General features: G+C 40.9%; 1 protein-coding gene across 1 annotated transcript in view; it reads right to left on the bottom strand.

Annotated features, from left to right (window-relative positions):
- LOC122795736 (BCL2/adenovirus E1B 19 kDa protein-interacting protein 3-like) overlaps positions 1-18,648 on the bottom strand; it is an 864,428-nt gene that overhangs the window by 226,192 nt on the left and 619,588 nt on the right. The window lies entirely within an intron of this gene.

Below are 18,648 nucleotides of genomic sequence, written 5' to 3'. Positions count from 1 at the left end.
TGGGGTGAGTATTAGATTAATAACTGATTGGTAGCAGACCAAAGCTATGAAGCAAACTCAGAGATATTCTGCAAAATCACGGGCAGATAAGAATTTTGCTTGAGCTTAGAACTGAACCAGGTGTGGACCTGGTGATCCGACCTACATTATTAGCTTTGAGGAAAGCCAGTGGATCACTTCTATGTCTGGGAATAGCATAGTTAAGTGAATAGATGACAAACATGGTAATTTGGACACCACCTAACAAATGTACTAATTTGTTTTGGAGGCCATCTACAGTGGCAGACCTATCTTGCTCAATATTTCTACAAAGCAGCTCTATCCATATGTGGGACTTGCTACTGCAAAGTGTACCTGGTAGGAAGCCAGTCTGCCTGCAGTAGTGCACGGTCTTAGAGGTATGGATGAGGAAGGTCTAGGACCTCTCAGGTCTGGTTTGGTGGTATGTGAGCAGTCTCCAACTTCTGTTAGGGTGGCTCTCACACACATTTCAATTAAAAATAAGTTTAATTCCCTGGTGGACTAGTGAACCCATATGCCCATCCCCTGCCACAGACAAGAATATGCAGGCATGAAGGTTGTGCTAATTATCATGTCTGCATTCTCCTGTCTGCCCTACAGGTGTAGCCCCTGTGCAGGGCAACCTCATGACTGTACAACTCTTCCTGTATAGAAGCCCTAATACTCCAGATAAGCTCCCTGCCTGTAATAACAGAATTGCCATACAGCTAGTGCTATGGCACTGAACAACTTTAGCTGGACTCCATGGGCCAGCTGAATTATTGGATGAGAATGTACTATGCTAAGCATAGGTAATAAAATTCCTTAGCATAATATGTCTTACACTCTCATTACCTGCTCCTTGTCTAGCAGAACTCCAAGACATTCAGTACTTCAACATTACAAGTGGCATGAGATTTAGCACAAGGCATCCTAGCCACTTACCTAGGTCCCTGTGGTAGCTGGTGAGCCCTGTCAATGAGGCTAGACTTATCATTCGCACCAACTTTAGAAAATTTTCCTAATGCACAGTCGTGGCTGATAAGTTCCATGACTGTGTATTATTGGTAAATAAAAAATATCCCCTCTCTATCATCCTGATAATTAGCTAAATATAGTGTTGCAGTTAACTTTCTTGCATATCTGGTAAACCTGCATGCACTCACGTCTAGTCTTCCATGTATGGGAGACAGGTAGCGACGTGAGAATAGCATCTTCCATTAGTTGTTTGTTTTAAACTTTAATTTGATGCTACTACCGCTGTTTTAAAAGTAGAATTCCAATTTGTTTCAGCCATTTGTATGAACCACAAGTATTCTAAAGTAGCAGCATCCCTTTCCACATGATGCAGTAACACTGGAGTTGATTGCAAGTAAAGGAAAAGTTCGATGGTAAAGCCCATGTCATGCAGGAAAAAGAAAATACATTTGCAGTTAACACAAATTCATGGTAATTGTTCATTCTAAAAATCTGCCTTGCAGTGCTGGTTTTTGGAAAGGCAGCCTTGTGAAACTGGTACATATCCACTGAGAGATACACAGTACTTACCAGCCCCTCTAAAATGAATCAAAAAATCACTTACAACTTTCACATGAACAAGATAATGGAAAATAAAATTAATTGTAAAATAAAGATGCTTCCAAAAGTCACCCAAACACTTTAACTATTTTGGCATCATATAATTTTAATATGCAAACTGAAAGGCAGAGGTTCATCTCTTTCAATTACTAAGTATTTATACTACCTCATAATTTGACTTACTACTAATATCCACAACACAGAAAAATCTGAATATGATGAAATGCCTTAAAGCAAGCTAAAAACCTAATAAAATTCATTTTCAAAAATGGACTGCAATCTAAATATTAATTACAAATAGCATCATTAGCACATAAAAACATTTAAACTTATACATCTGTATTAGATTAGTCAAATAAATTACAAAAGTAATTACTGCTGTGATAAATTCTGGGGAATTTCCTTTGAGAGAGGCTCAAGAAAAAAAGATTAGTTATATCAACATAACTGCATTCAGAAACTGATATATGTATTATTGTGTAATATTAGCGTAAAATGTAAAACACTGTAACAAATCATTCTGCACTATGCTCTGAACATTAAAAAGGAGAGGGAAATACATTAAGGTGGTTAGTTGGCATGCCTGGAATTAGTGCTTTCTTATATCTATATGATTCTGCTTGACATATAGGGCTGCTACTGAAGTAAGCTCTCTTGCTGGATTCTCTCTCTCTCTCTCTGCTGCTTCCGGAGCAATGACTGACTATTTTTGAAATAAGGGGTGTGTAATTCTGCCCTCGTCACACCCAAATACCTCCAAAAGTAGAATGCCATAATGTCAAACATTTCAACATGGAAAAGTAGTTTTGCTCAAACCTAGGATGACTTACATAAGTAATGTGTGAGACTAAACCATTCTACACCTAATGTGTAATTATTATTATTGTAATACAACATCAGAAAGAAACTGTTTACTGCTTTCCTTCATTTTATTACAGAACTTCATCAGAAGAGATTATTTATTGGTTATTCTTTGACACTGGTTGGAAATATTTTTTAATTGCAGACCATTGTTAGTTATAACAGCATTAAGTGTCGCCACTCTGATGAATACAGGCTTCAGTGCACTAATCACACTTGCACTTAGGACCATAGGAGATTAATAGGCTATCAACCCAGAGGTCACTTTAAGCCTAGCCGTTTCATCCCAATGTAATACCACAGAAATGCTAGTCAGTACCCAAGATTGCATTTAATGATGACTGCCCATGTCCAGGAGGGTTGTGAGCACTATCCCCCGTAAGAATTTTACGGTGCCCCATCCACTCGTCCATGTTCCTCTTGAACAGTGTCATAGAAGTGCTCTGTTTCACATGAATTAGCAGTTTTTCCAAAAACATGGTAGTTGCTGGGAGATAAATCTGTCCTTCCAGCATGTGCTGTTTAAGTGGCAGGCCATATTTAAGTCCCTGGAATGGGTAACCCTAATCCAGTTTGATTTATGGATATGCAGCAAGTTCATTAGGTTTGGGTCTTGGATTGCTCTGTAGGCCAGGCAAAAGTCTCCCCTGAGAAGCTTATACGATATGGAGTATAAGGACAGGGACTTAATTTGGTCTGTTTAAGGCATATTCTGGAGCCCTTTGATCTTCTTTGCTAGAAACCTCTGAGGTCTCTCCAGTTGCTGCAGGTGTTTTGTATGGTACATGCCAAACGGGGAATTATACTCAATTATGGGATGAATAAGTGCTGAGTATAGAGGAGTTATAACCTCTTCTGCTCTCGAGTTGATGCTTTTACTAATCAAGTGTACTACATAGAAACCTTTCCTTACTTCAGTACACACATGGTGGTCGAAGTTAAGGTCGCAGTCAACTTGTGATCCCAGATCCCTTACCACTCCATGTGTACTTAGGTTATTGTTGTTGATTTGACAGTGTGAAGGGGCATTGTTCCTGCTGAAGGGAATGATGATGAAATACTTTGCATTCAGACTGAGACCATGACTAATGCATCAATCATTGGTCTGCATGAGATCCTCCTGGAGTATACTGACATAATTTGGGGATTCAGTGATTGTACCTAGTTTGCAGTCATCTGCACACTTTGTCAGCCACACCCCCTTAGTTTTGATCTGAACTTCTGAGAAGTATATACCAAACAGTAAGGGGCCGCACACTGGCCCCTGTGGGACCCAGACAGCAACAGATCTGTTGGTTGATGTGGAGTCACCCACTCTGATAGTGTCCAAACTGGCTGTAATCTTTTATTATAAAATGTAAGCACTTTCAGGTTAAAAAAACTTTCATCAGACAAACTTCACATAATCATGACAGTCTTTAAATATTAAAACATTTCTAAAAGCAACCAGTTACTTTCTATACTTGACCCACCTTTTCCTTAAGGCTGGTTTTAAAGGTACACAACTATTTAACCCAGGTGGGTTTGTCAGCGGGTCTATATTAGAACATTGAAGCTTCAAAACTTCGAATGTTCTAATATCGACCCCTATTCAGTGAACACTTATAACATTGAACATGCAGAACAGCGAATTTTTTCCTAGGGAAAAAAATTGCTGTTCCAAAACACATACAGACAACACAAGCACACCAAACAAACAGCAATCCACACACATACACCTAAAATCTTAAATCTAACCCTACATTAAATTGTACATACACCACTGACTATCCACTTACCTCAACCCAAACCCTAACCCAAAGGTCCATCAGTATCACACACTCACCTCACCTGCGCCCTAACCCTAACTTACCTACCCTGCCCTAACTCTCACGTCCACACAATCGCACACTTACCTGACCCGTGCCCTAACCCTAACTCACATAACCTGCCCTAACCCTGACATCCACACAATCGCACACATACCTAACCTGCGCCCAATTGCACACTTACCTGAATCCGACCTGCAACTTTCCACCACAGGGCTGAAAACAGTGAAGCGACAGAAACGGACAACCCTGTAGCTTCACTATTTTCCTCATTCGCTAAATAGGGGTCGATATTAGAACATTCGAAGTTTTGAAACTTCACTGTTCTAATATAGACCCTTATCAGCAGCCAACTGTATGATCCATCTTAGCTCTGCATACTCTGCATCATTGACAATGCCACCCCTTTTTTTTCTCATCTGTGCAACATGCAGAACCATAAAAACAAAAGTATGATCTGGAAAGCTGGAAACATGCTGGTACAATGCATTATATTTATCCTTCTGTCTGATAGATGACAAACGGTGCAGTATTCTTGTTTTTAACTTACAATGTGGTGTGAATGACCTGAGCCATACCTTCCTGGACTACATGAAAAGAGACATGGAAGAGCTCTCTGATCACATAGCCCAGGCCAGTATGAACCTGATCCTGAGTAGCATCCTGCCCTCACCAAGAATGATACCACTGTATAAAGAAATAATTCTCGATTTCAACAATTGGCTAAGTTTCTGGTGTCATTCAAAGGGGATCCAGTATCTGTCCGCCTGGGATGACATGCTTGACAAGCCACGCTGCTTCGTTCACCTGTCACCCTTAGGCTTTCGAAAACTGGCCAAGGCTCTTGCCACCCCCTTAGTGCCTTTTTTAGGCAGGGCTCAAAAGACAAACCCACTGCCGTAAATAGCACAAGTAACAAAAAACTGAGGGTAATTCTACTCAATGCTAGAAGTCTAAACCTCAAAATACACGCACTCGAGGCACTCCTCAGTATGGAGAAAATCGATATGTGTGCAGTAACAGAAACCTGGTTTAAGGCTCCAGAGAGCACCCCAGCACTACCAGGTTACACCTCATACCATACATTTCGGCCACAGAACACAAACCAAAACACAAAAGGCGGGGGCGTATCCATAATTCATCAAGGATACCCAGACCTCCAGGTTAGTGGCACAGCACAGTGCTTCAGAGATCATCCACGTGCAACTAACAATGGGCAAAACTGCAATTCAAATTGTAGCTTGCTACAGATCACCCACCATGTCCCAGGACCCCCATTCCACATTTCTGGAAACATAAAGGTCCTACCAAACACCCTAATATTGGGTGATTTCAATTACCCAAACATTAACTGGGAGAACTACTCAAGTACTAACTCCCTTGCCCAACATTTCCTAGAATTTATAAAGTCAAACGCCCTGGGTCAACTGGTCAACACTCCCACCAGAGGTGACAACATATTAGACCTGAACTAAATCCAAAAAGGAAGAAAGAAAACATTGTTTTTAGTTTTGTCTTGCTTTAACATATTAGACCTGGTCATCACCAACATGGGCGACCGGTGTTCCACACCGGAGGTGAACCCCTCGCTTGTTAGATCTAACCATAAACAAATCACTTTGGATATCCACATTCTGCCCCCACCCCCGGACAAGGAAACCACCATGAAAAACTTTTCAAAAGCAAATTTCACGTTACTTAAGACCAAGGTGGAAATTTTCAAAGCCCCCATGCTGAAGGATAATGCTGTCCAAGCTGCAAAATCCTTTACTAATGCATTATACGGGCACCTACAAGAATGCATGGATCATGCCATCCCAAGCAAAACCAAGACTCACTCCTCCAAGAAAAAGAAACCAGTCTGATGGACTCCTGCCATAAACAAGCTATACAAGAGAAGGAGGAAACTAGTACAGAAAAGAGTAAAATCCCAAGAAGGGAAGACATCCCTGATCAGTATCAGCAAGAAACTACAATCCCTCATAAAATCAACCAAGGCAAGCTTTGAAAGAAAAATTGCCAAGGACTCCAAAGATAACCACAAGGTATTCTTTAGCTATGTCAAGAATCTAAGTGGCAATGCTCAGATCTGCCCGGAGTTAGTCCAGAATGGCACAAAGTACACTGAACCAACTGATATCACCAACATCCTGGCAGACAGGTTCAGCGCAAACTTCATCCCCCTCTCACCCTCAAAAGAGCCCATAACCATACCAGAAGAATGTAGAGTCCCTGAAACCACAGACACTCAGGTTAAAACAGTTACCAAGGTTATAGATGAGGGAAAGCTGGTACACACGGCCTACCAAGACCTCACTAAGGCCTTCGACACCATTCCCCAATCTGGTATTATAGACAAGCTCACCAGCCTGAACATAAACCCCTACATCACAAGATGGGTTGCCAACTGGCTCATGGACCGAACCCACATGGTGAGAGTTGCAGGTGCTAGGTTCGACTCTAAACCAGTTACAAGTGGCATTCCCCAGGGCTCAGTCCTAGAACCCCTCCTGTTTGGCATATACTTCTCAGAGGTACAGGCAAGCACAGGAGGACTATGGCTGATCAAGTTCGCAGATGACTGCAAACTAGGGGCTATAATTGACTCTCCGGCTGACACAGACATCTTCCAAAAGGGTCTCACTGAGACGGATACCTGGTGTCAAAATCATGGCCTCAAGCTAAATGCCAAAACGTGCATAGTCATCCCCTTTGGAAAAAACAAAGTGCCCACAAACTACCACATAGGTGGTAGTTCCCTAAATACGGAAGACATAATAAGGGATCTGGGGACCCAAGTAGATAGTAATCTCACCTTTAATAATCACATTGCCAAAGTGGTTAGAAAATCCTTCTACGTGGCCCACCTAATCACAAAAGGGTTCGCATCTAGATCAAAAGAGGTCATTATGCCCCTCTACCCATCACTCATCAGACCCATCATAGAGTACAACTCCCCATTTGGGATGTACCTTACAAGACACCTGCAACAGCTGGAAAGACCACAGAAGTACCTCACCAAGAGGATCACTGTTCTCAAACAGATGCCCTATGCAGCTAGACTGAAGAAACTCCAGCTGTACTCAGTTGCATACCGCCTACTCAGAGGTGATCTCTGCCTGACATACAAGGCCATGTCCAACCCAGAATAGATGGACATGCTCCACCTAAAGAAAACCTTATCCCCTTGAGCCACACATTCTAGGGATCTAAACCTCACCTCAACAATAAATAGGACGTGTTGGAGGGATAGATTCCTGTCCCAGAGACTTCCCATGCTTTGGAACAAGATTCCAATCTACATTAGGCAGAACTCCTCGCTGACACTCTTCAAAAGAAACCTTGACGAGTGGATGGGAAACAGAAAGTTTACCTCGGGGATCACTTCAGTGGCTCTGCTGGACAGAGGCACAGGGAACTAATCTAAGGGGGTGGCAAAACCCAACACATTCTGGCTAGGCTTATAAACGCCTTCGGCCAGATAGCCTAATACCTACTTATGAACCTATGAATTAGTTTTTCCAACATAAAAACTCGGACATGACTTGCAGCATGTCAAGTAAACCACATTCTCTGTATGGCAATCTGCATAAAACTCAAATGTGTATTTTTTGTTTGTAACAGGATGTATAAAATAATTTAAACCACTCACATTTGAACATGCTTTACAATGCCTACAGGGAAAAGTTCCTCTTCTCATGTGTGCAGAGGAAACACTGTTAGCCTTCTTCTTATTTTTTAAACCAGGTTCTATGCATAACATCTCTTTTATATTACGATTATGCTTGAAGGTAAAATTAGGTTTCTCATCTAAAACATCCTTCAAGTGATTATCACATCTTAGTATCTTCCAGTTTTGCTTAATAATATCACATATCCCATACACATTGTTACTATAACGTAGCATTGCCTCGGGTTTTTTGTCATACTTATTAGATGGCTTCAACCTATCTCCCTGCTGTTCTTTACTACCAGAAAATCATGGTCTTGCCCTGGCTTCCCTGTTAGATATTATACTGTTCTTATTTGTGTCTAAATTTTCCTTTGAATACCCCTTTTCCTTAAGATGTTCATTTAACAATATATTTCTTTGTGAAACTCGTTATTGTCTGTACACAGCCGAGAAACTCTGTACCCTTGCCCTTGCATAATATTATGAAAAGTATGCCTAGGATGCATGCTATGTGCAGTCAAATAATGATTTTTCCAGCATTGTTTCATAAGCAAGGTGGTATTTATCTTATGAGTTACATTTTTATTTAATGTGACATCTAAAAAGGCAATGGTCTCACTGCTGTGTTCTACTGAGAACCTAAGAAAATCTGTAGTTTTCTCCAGGCAATCAACAAAGTTTAACAGTTCATCACTGCTCTGTGCCCACACAAAAAATATCATCAACAAATCTGGCATAAAAAATTGTTGAAGTCTTCCATAAATGTTCACATTTAAAAATATTTTTATCTTCCCAGAAGGCTAACACTAAATTAGCATATGAGTTGGCACAGGGTGTGCCCACTTATTTTTTTTTTCTTCCATCATCGGTAACTGCAGTATTATTCAAAGAATCTGTAGTTCTTCTTCTAACAATTTTGCCCATTTATAATATGGGAGGACATTAAAATCAACACACGCTACAACCTTTAGAAATTGAGTCAGATTTGTCTGGTAATTCTGTATGTACCCATCTCTCCATTAAACTTGTTAAGTTTTTATAAGCAATTTTTAACTTATAATTCAACTTGGAGCCTATGATTTGATCTGACTCAATACTATTCCAATGTTTTCCAAGCATAAGTATTATTCCGTCTGTGAAGAGAGTATACCAAGCAACAAAGTATTATTAAATTAACCAAGTCACACTTCCTTTTTATACTTGCATCTTACTTGTAAGCTAGAACATTTCATATGCTGTACTTTTTTCAAAGACTGATAGAAATCCTTTGTTTCATACCATCTATTTCTCAGCCTCTGTACTTTTTCCTCAAACAGTGTTAAACAGTCTTCTTACTCTGAACAAAGTTGGCTAGCTCTGAAACACTCACCAAAAGGCAGTGATTTAATAAGATGTCAAGCATGTGATCTAGTAATATACTTACAATAATTAATTGCTGTAGGTTTCCTATATAACGTTGTAACAACTGTATTACATTTCATACAAACTTTTACATGTAAAAATTGACAGAATCCTCTTGTTTATCAAAAGTAAATGTAATACCAAATTTACTTTTTTGAATTCTTCCAAAAAACTTCTAAAATATAAATCATTCTCTTTCACTAATGAAGAAAACTGAGTTAAAACAAGAATTACATCATCCACATATATATCAACTGAGAGCAAAAAGTACAGTTTTGTACCTACCATAAATGTAGATGTTCGAGGATCCACATTGCTGCAGTCCTAACCATTGCTGCAGTCCTAACCATTGGGGTAGTCCGCTGTCCAGTCGGCCCGAATACCAAAGTATAAGGCTGACGTCGGTCAGGGCGCATTAGACTGACGTCAGTACGTCAGGGTACTAATGCGCATGACCGACGTCATATCCTCAGTCTTTTCTTGCCCCAGATGTCAGAAGACCCTGAAAAGATAAGGCCCAAAATCCAAAAACACCAAACATACCTGCACCAAAATATGTACAATATATACAAACTCAGTTGAACATAACCTCACCTACACAACCACCCCTAAACACAGAGGGGAAGGAGGGAGGGTAAATTGGACTGCAGCAATGTGGATCCTCGAACATCTACATTTATGGTAGGTACAAAACTGTACTATGTTCTTCATTCCACATTGCTGCAGTCCTAACCATTGGGTAGAATCCCAAAGCAGAGGTAAGGGAGGCTGGCAAATCATAAAGAAGCAGGAGCTGATAACATGCCTTGCAAAATGGCTGTAGCAAAACCAGCCCTAGACTTAGAGTAGAGAGGAAGGTGGTAATGCTTAGAGAAAGTATGCACTGAACTCCAAGTAGCTGCCTCCAAAATATCCTTAGTTGCCACCCCCCTTAAAAAAGCTGTTGATGTGGCAGTAGCCCTAGTGGAATGAGGCCTAATCCCAGCTGGAATCTCCTTGCCATGATGGGAATAACAAAAAGCAATGCAAAACCCAATCCACCTAGAAATAGTTTGTTTTGACACAGGCTTGCCCTGAGAACTCAAAGCAAAAGAAACAAACAACTGCTGAGACTGCCTAAAATCCTTAGTCCTGCTCAAATAATAACGTAATTGCCTATGTACATCTAAAGTGTGCAAAATCTTTTCCCCTTTGTTTTGGGGATCTGCATAAAACGTAGGCAAATGAATAGTTTGGTTTAAAGCCACACTAGAAACCACTTTAGGCATAAAGGAAGGATTTGTACGTAATGATACCCTATCCTTATGAAAAATCAAAAAAGGCTCAACCGCCATGAGGGCCTGTAACTCAGAAACCCTTCTTGCAGAAGTAATGGCCAACAAAAGCAGTCTTCCATGACAAGTATTTCAGTTCAGCAGTAGCTGCAGGCTCAAAAGGTTGTAGAGTAAGTTTCTCCAACACAAAATTGAGATCCCAAGCAGGAGTAGGAGCTCTACATGGGGGTCTTATATTCTTTGCCCCTCTAAGAAATTGCTTGAACAAAGGATGTGAAAACAATGGTGGGTCACAATCATAGTGAGCTGAAATTGCTGCAGCATGAATCTTAATGGAAGAGAAAGACAAACCTTTGTCCAATAACTCAGTAAGATATTGAAGAGCCACACCCAAATTAGGCTCCGAAATCTCCAAATTCTTTGCTGCAGCCCAAAATAAAAATCTCTTCCATTTTTACACTTTCCTTGTACTAGGTCTTCTGGCTTCCATAATCACATTTAAAACTTGTTGAGGAAGTTGTGACCTGCTGCCTTTAAAACAGAATATGCCAGGCTGTTAGATGAAGAGAGTGAAGCTTGACATTGAGCAGACGACCGTCCTTCTGAGACAACAGATGTGGAATCAAGGGTAAAGGCCATGGGGGCTTCATTACCAGACTCCTCAGTAATGGGTACCAGTGCTGCCGAGGCCAATCTGGAGCTATTAAAATCATCCTTGGCTTGTCTTGTCTGACCTTTAGAAGCACCTTTGGAAGAAGAGGCAGAGGTGGAAACGCATACACATGAAGATTTTTCCAACTGAAAGAAAGAGCATCCACTTTCCAAGCTGTGTGATGAAACCTCTTTGTGCAAAACTTTGGCAGCTGGTGGTTTAGTGGAGAAGCGAACAGATCTATGTCTGGAGTTCCCCAGGACACTGTCAACTTTTGAAATACATGAAGATCCAGTTTCCACTCGTGGGGATCCATGATTTGTCTGCTTAACACATCTGCTAAGGAGTTCTGTGCTCCCGGCAGAAACCTTGCCTGAAGAGTTAGTTGCAAGCTCAACGCAGTCTCCCATAAAATCATTGCTTGCCTGCACAATGGGTAAGAATGTGTTCCCCCTTGTTTGTTGATGTACCACATGACAGTTGTGTTGTCTGTTAGAATCAACACCTGTCCTGGAAGAAGTAACTTCTTGAAAGCCATTAATGCAAACTGGACTGCTAACATCTCCTACATGTTGATATGTAGATGCCGTAGTCTGGCAGGCCACTTGTCTTGTATCCACTTTCCATTTAGATGAGCTCCCCAAGCAAAGTCTGAGGCATCTGTCGTTAGAATTTGACTCGCCTCTGGCCGGGTCACAGAGAGTCCCTTGTTTAGGTGACATTCCTGAGCCCACCACAAAAATTCCTTTCGAATGCAAGGTATTATTTGAATGACAGTGTCCAAATCCTGGCAGTGCTGTGTCCATACATTTTTGAGGTACCATTGTAGCTTCCTCATATGCAGTTTGGCATTGGGAAGCACCAGAATACAAGATGCCATGAACCCTAAGGCTTGAAGGACTGTCCTTGCAGTCAGCCCGGACTGAAGAGATAGTTGATGGAAGTAACTGGAAAGATTCTGTTGTTTGTCCAGGGTTAAAAAGGCCATCTGGGCTGCTGTATTCAGTCTCACACCCAGAAAGCACATGTCTTGAGAGGGTACTAGACTGGACTTTATTTCGTTCACAGAATACCCTAGGCATCTTAGCACTGCTATGACATATTCCAAATGCTGTAGAAGGTTTTCCTTTTCTTGAGCCAGAATCAGGCAATCGTCCAAGTAAGGATAGATTTGAATTCCTTTTAGCCTGAAGTAAGCTATCACTGGAGCCAGAACCTTTGTGAATACTCTGGGCAGTAGATAAGCCAAAGGGCAATGCAGAGAACTGATAATGAGAATTTCCAGCTCGAAAACGCAGATACTTTCTGCAACTTAGTCTTATAGGCACATGAAGGTAAGCTTCCTTGAGATCTAAAGTTACCATCCAGTGATCCTTGCCCAGCAGAGGTAAAAGCTGTTGTAACGTCAACATTTTGAACTTGGGAATGTCCAGATAAGTGTTGAGGATAGATAAATCCAAAATTGGTCTCCACGTGTTCCCCTTCTTTGGTACTAGGAACAGGCGAGAATAAAATCCTAGGCCCTTTTCTGGCACAGGAACCGGCTGAATAGCCCCTATTTGGAGCAACTGAGAAATTTGCCTGTGAGCCTCTTGTCTTTGTAAAGGAGGAACGTCCGGCATGCCTTTGAAAGGAGGCATGGTATGGAAATAAAACCTGTAACCGTGGTGAATGATATCCAGAACCCATTTGTCTTGGGTAATTAAATCCCAATTTTCTTTGAAAAGAGACAGTCTTCCTCCTAGAGGTGCCGCCAGACGAGAAGGTACTGGCAGCTGAAAAGGTAGGTCATTGGGTCTGCTTACGAAAGGACTGACCCCTGCCCTCACTAGAAGTCTGAGCAGGTGAACTCCCTGTCCTAGGCCTAAAAGCACCTTGAGCTCTGCCCCTACCACGTCTAGACCTACCCCTAGACTGGGAATCATAAGCAGGATAAGTCCATCCCTTAGCAGGCCAATTTCTACTAAACTTCGGAGGCTGCACCTGCAAAAAATCCTTAACAGTTTGCATAGACTTAGCCTTGTCCTCCATCTTCTTTAAAACTGCTTCCACCAGCGAACCAAACAACACATCAGACTGTAAAGGAGCATCCAAAATCCTTGTCTTAACATGCTCAGCTAAGTTCTGATCTCTCAACCAGGCGTGCCTACGAAGAACAGAACCAGTGGCAGCCACCCTGGAGGAGGCCTGCACAGCATCAAAACCACATTGCAAGGAATGTTTACCCACCTGTTCAGACACATGAACTAAATCCTGCAACTCTTTACAGTCAATACCTTCCTCCAGAGCATCCACCTTAGATTTCAACTGTGAAAGAAGATAATTCTGATATTTTAACATGTGAAACTGACAATTCAACGCCCTCATGGCTAAAGTGGAAGAAGTATACACTTTCTTTCCCCATCTATCCAAAGCCCTTGCCTCTTTATCAGGAGGGACAGGATTTTTAACAACTGAGGCCTTTACACCTTTAGGCCCCTGAGATACAGTTTCCGGGTCTGCCCTAGGACTCTTAAAAAGATACCTATGAGCTTCAGGCACCCTATAATACCTATCCGGTTTAACTGGGGCAGGAGGCAAAGAATCAGGGTTCAAGGAAGCCTCTGCAAACACATCTTCCACCACATTCAAAACAGGAGGAATAGCTAAAGGCCTATGCTGGGGTAAAAACAAGAACTCCCTAAGCCTTTTCCTGGAATCAGAGAAATCTTGGCCTTCCCATTTAAAATGCTCCCTCATGGAATGCAAAGTCTCTGAAAATGAAAAATCCTCAGGAGGAGAAGCTGAAGGAGTAGAATCATCCACATCAGAATCAGAATAAGTAGGGAACTCCTGTAAGTCTTCAGCCGAAGACTCAGAAGCCTCCGAGCATTGCTCAAAACTCTCAAACTCAGGTTCCACCCTAGGCCTCTTATCAGGAGGGGGCATAGAACCCCTTATCATAGTAATCAAATCTTCTGCCATTTTAAGCATATGTTTCTTAGGCAAAGACCCTGAAGCACTAGGAGAAACCCCACTGAAGCAAAACTTGGCCTGCCCTTAAGGAAGCCTTGGAAACAGAAGGGAGGCCCTAACCACCTTAGGAAGTGAGGGAAGAACAGCCACCTGAGAAGCCCCTCAGCCTGGCCTACTTCCTGCGAGGAAACATCCTGTAACAGTAAAGTCTCTCCCTGAGACTCCAAAGAAACACCTGGCAAAACCTCCGGCTCCACTGAGCCCTCTAAAGAACCGGCGTCAGGAACTGTCGGTTCTTCCCCTAGGCTTTGCTGTTTTGTCCTTGCGCTTTTAGCGAAGCGGCGTCGGAGCATCCGTCGGCATTTTATAGTTACAACGCTTCCCAAACACTAACCTGGCACAGTCTAACCTTCTCTTAATAGTGCGTTTGTTAAATCTAGCACAAGAGCGGCATCCAACAACGTCGTGCTCAGGCCCTAAACAAGGTATACACAAAGTATGGTAATCCCTATGAGGTATCTGTTTCCCACAAGAAATACAGTTATTTACTTTTTCTGACATCCGGTTAAATACTGAGGCAAGAAAAACCAAAATAATCCCAACGGGTACTTAGCCAACTTTGATTCGGTCTGAAACTCTGACTTCAGAAACTTTCAGAACGCCAACCTGCACTCGCAAAATTGCTTCTGCATCGGACCATGCGGCAAAAAAGACTGAGGATATGACGTCGGTCATGCGCATTAGTACCCTGGCGTACTGGCGTCAGTCTTATGCGCCCTGTCCGACGTCAGCCTACTTTGGTATTCGGGCCGACTGGACAGCGGACTACCCCAATGGTTAGGACTGCAGCAATGGTTAGGACTGCAGCAATGTGGAATGAAGAACATCCTCATCTCATTCCAAAAAACTCAAAACATTTACATACTTCTCAATTACAAAATACATGATTTACAGACCTAAAAACTTTCTTACCATTGCAACTACAACTACACTTGCTGCAATTTATCTCCTCCCCACACTTCTGTATGGCACTCCCATCCTTACTAACCTTCAGGCATCATAAAAATCTAAACTACAACAATGCTATAACAAATCTGCTAAATTTGCAGCAAATACCCCTTTCATAACTCACCACTGTATAGCACTAAAAAGCCTAAATTGGTTAGAACTACCCTATCAACTAATGTATACACAGCTTCTTACCACCTATAAAACTATCCAGCATCCACCTGCTCGTCCAGCACTTAATAATGTTATACACAACTATCTTCCCAGTTGGTTATTATGAACCAGTGACCAAAAACTCCTTCCTTTCCACAAACCTGTCAAATCTGTTCGGCATTGTCTGTACACATACAATGTTGTTTCGTTTTGTTGGTTTATTTTTGTTTTCACTCACAGACAAGTACACATACAATGTTGCTAAGGCCTGTAACTCCTTACCTGTACCAATCAGGTCAATACCATCCCTCCATTCATTCAAAACCATTCTGAAAGACTTCCTAGTAATATGCTGGTTCGGTTTTATCTCAACACCAAAATAAACTATATCCCTAAATGTACCTTACACCTCTTTACTCTCCCTTCTTTATTAACCTCCTTATTTCTATCAATTCTTTCCTCTGGTTTCCTCTCTAAATATACTACAAGCCTGCTTTTCTCTAACTTCATACTGCAATTCTTGTTTGTACTATAGTAACTTATATTTAATTTCTCTATAATCTAGCTAAAATATTAAATCATTGTCATATAACGTTTATCTCTTCTTATCCAATGTTTCATATAATGTATAATTTGGTACAATTATTTAAGCTGCAGATATTTTTGCATTATTTTTGAAGATTTTAAAATTATTGTACTTAAAATTTTTGTAATACTTTGGAGCTTCTCTTCCTGGGCTCCACTGAAGATGGGCTCTTACCCAGTTGCACTTTCTTGGTAATGAAATGTCAATAAATAAAAATAAATACATTAAATAACTTAACACATGCTAAATTCAGTTTCAGATTTGATGAAACATACCTAACTATTATAACCTTAAATTCTCTTAGCCTTATCTTTTAAAATACTTATTAAGAACAAAGAGTCATTCCAGCCAGGTTCAGTACAGGCATTCAAATGCAACTGCTATACCAGTTCCCTATATTCCAATAAATTATCAAAATCCCTCCCTTAAATAAACTACAACTTTATCAAAAATGAAAAAAAAACTTTTAAAATCCACACTTTTTTGAATGTCTAAATAAAGAGTTAGTTCCATTTTCTTTTTTATACTGTTTAGATGCTCATAGATTCTCTCCTTCAATTTCCTGTTTGTCTTCTCCACATAGAAATTTTGTGGTAAAGAGAAAATGTATTTTTATGCTACATCCTAACCCAATTATTACAATTTTTGAAAAAGTTTGCGAAGATCTCTTTGAATGTCTGCACTAATCCTGGCCTGAATGACTTTTAAGCATTTTAAAAGATAAGGGTAAGAGAATTTAATGTCATAATAGTTAGATATGTTTTAGTAAGTTTGAAATTTAATTTTATATGGGTTAATTTAATTAACTGAGAGATATGTAAATGTTTTGAGTTTTTTGGAATGAGCTGATGTGTTTGGTTGTCAGTTGATATTTATGTGGCCGACATAATTCTTGTCTTAACTCTGATGAAGTCCTTGATATTTGTATGATTAAAGCACTAAATTCTTTATTTACAAAATAAATGATTTTTACTCTGTGTGCCTTCACCTTTATTTTGGATTGTATTTAAAAACTGTTGATGCCAGCACCAATATTCCCTGCAAAGCCCCCATTCCTTTCCTTCCTGCATCAAGAGGAAACTCATGTGGTGGAGACAAGCCTTCAAGAGAAACCAAGGAGTTCCCTTCTGGCAGAGACAGGCAGCCAGAGCCTCACAATTGACATTTCAGACTTGACCCATTCATGGGAGATGACATTTCAGTGTACTTAGGAAAGTGAACTACACAGAAAACACAGATATCTCAAAGAGATGATGGCAGTCCACAGGGCAAAGGTCACATTCAGAGCTGATTGACAAACAGATACCACTGTCATAAACCCAGACAGTGCCACAGAGATGTTGCATGTCAACAAACAAGGAGACACCAACAAATACAACATGTGCAGGCTGGCCTTACAGGTTTAGTTATTACCACAAGGAATGTGGCTGTTCCTCTTGTCCCAGTACCCGACACAGTGGGACAACAATCTTGCAGACTTTCTCAGCAGAACAAACGTAGATGCAAATGAGTGGATGCTAAGCAGGGAAGTGTTCCTTCAAGTGACTCAAAGGTGAGTTGTGCCAAGTGTAGACCTTTCTGCTTCACACCAAAACAGGCAGGTCAAAATATACTGCACATGGATTCTAGAGAAAGGAGCATGGAGGACAGATGCCTTCTCTTTCCCATGGACAGAATTATTTCTGTATGCTTTTCATTCCTTACCTCTTATTCTTTGTGGCCCAGACAGCACTGGCTCTCCATACAACTGAGCATGGCCAAGTAAGTAGCATGGATACTGGCCACTGAAGGTGGACCTTCTCACCCAGAATAAGGGTTCTATCATATACCCTCACTTGAGCACACTGAGGTTGGCAGGCAGATGATCTAGTGTATCCCCTACAAAAATTTGTTTTCAGAGGGTATCTTACTCAACCTAAAAGACTAGAAATAGACTAAATTTTAAAATTGACTCAGTTCTCCCACTGGTCCTTTGACAGAGAGCAGCAGCTGCTGCAAGCCATGCAGATAAGGCTACCCCTGGGCCTTAAGTATCTCTCAGATCCTTACAAGAAAGGGATGTCTTATGTACCTATTAAAATTCATACCTCAACCAGCTTCGTTTGCCTGTTTCTGAACTCCCATAAGTCCATGAAGCAGGTTCTTAAATTCTGCACCTGAGACTAGCCAGAAAATAACCAATGCCCCTCCAGGACATCAGCTTTGTTTTGGAAAACTTGCCATCACTCCTGTTAAGCCTTCTGATTTAATTGACATCAAAATGCTCTCTTGGAAAGCAGTTCTTGTAACATTAACTTATGCTAGGCATATTTTAGAACTCCAAGCCCTGATGTGTAAAGAGCCATCCATGAGCTTTCATAAGGTAAGGCCGCCTTCTGTACCATCTCCTGCTTTATGCCTAAAATGGTGGCTGAGCTTTTTCTTAACCAAACCATTAACCTCCTTTTTCTCTTTCCCCGTCCATAAAATAGGGACAAAATAATCTTGCATTCCTTCAGTATGCATAAACCACTCGGATATTACTTGGACAAAACAAAATCTTTCAGAAAATCTGACCAACTGTTTTTAGCCTTTGAAAAGGAAAGGAAGAGAGACCTTTGAATAAGCAGAGCATATGTAAATAGATTAAACATTGCATCTCATTCTATTTGTATCATAACTGAAAGGCAGCACCCCACAATTCTACAATGGATTCCTCT

This window comes from Protopterus annectens, chromosome 2.part2 (genome assembly GCF_019279795.1).
Source record: "Protopterus annectens isolate FY-2018-M chromosome 2.part2, PAN1.0, whole genome shotgun sequence".
NCBI lineage: Eukaryota > Metazoa > Chordata > Ceratodontiformes > Protopteridae > Protopterus > Protopterus annectens.
Note: the sequence above shows the minus strand (reverse complement) of the source record. Positions and strands in the feature narration are given on the sequence as shown.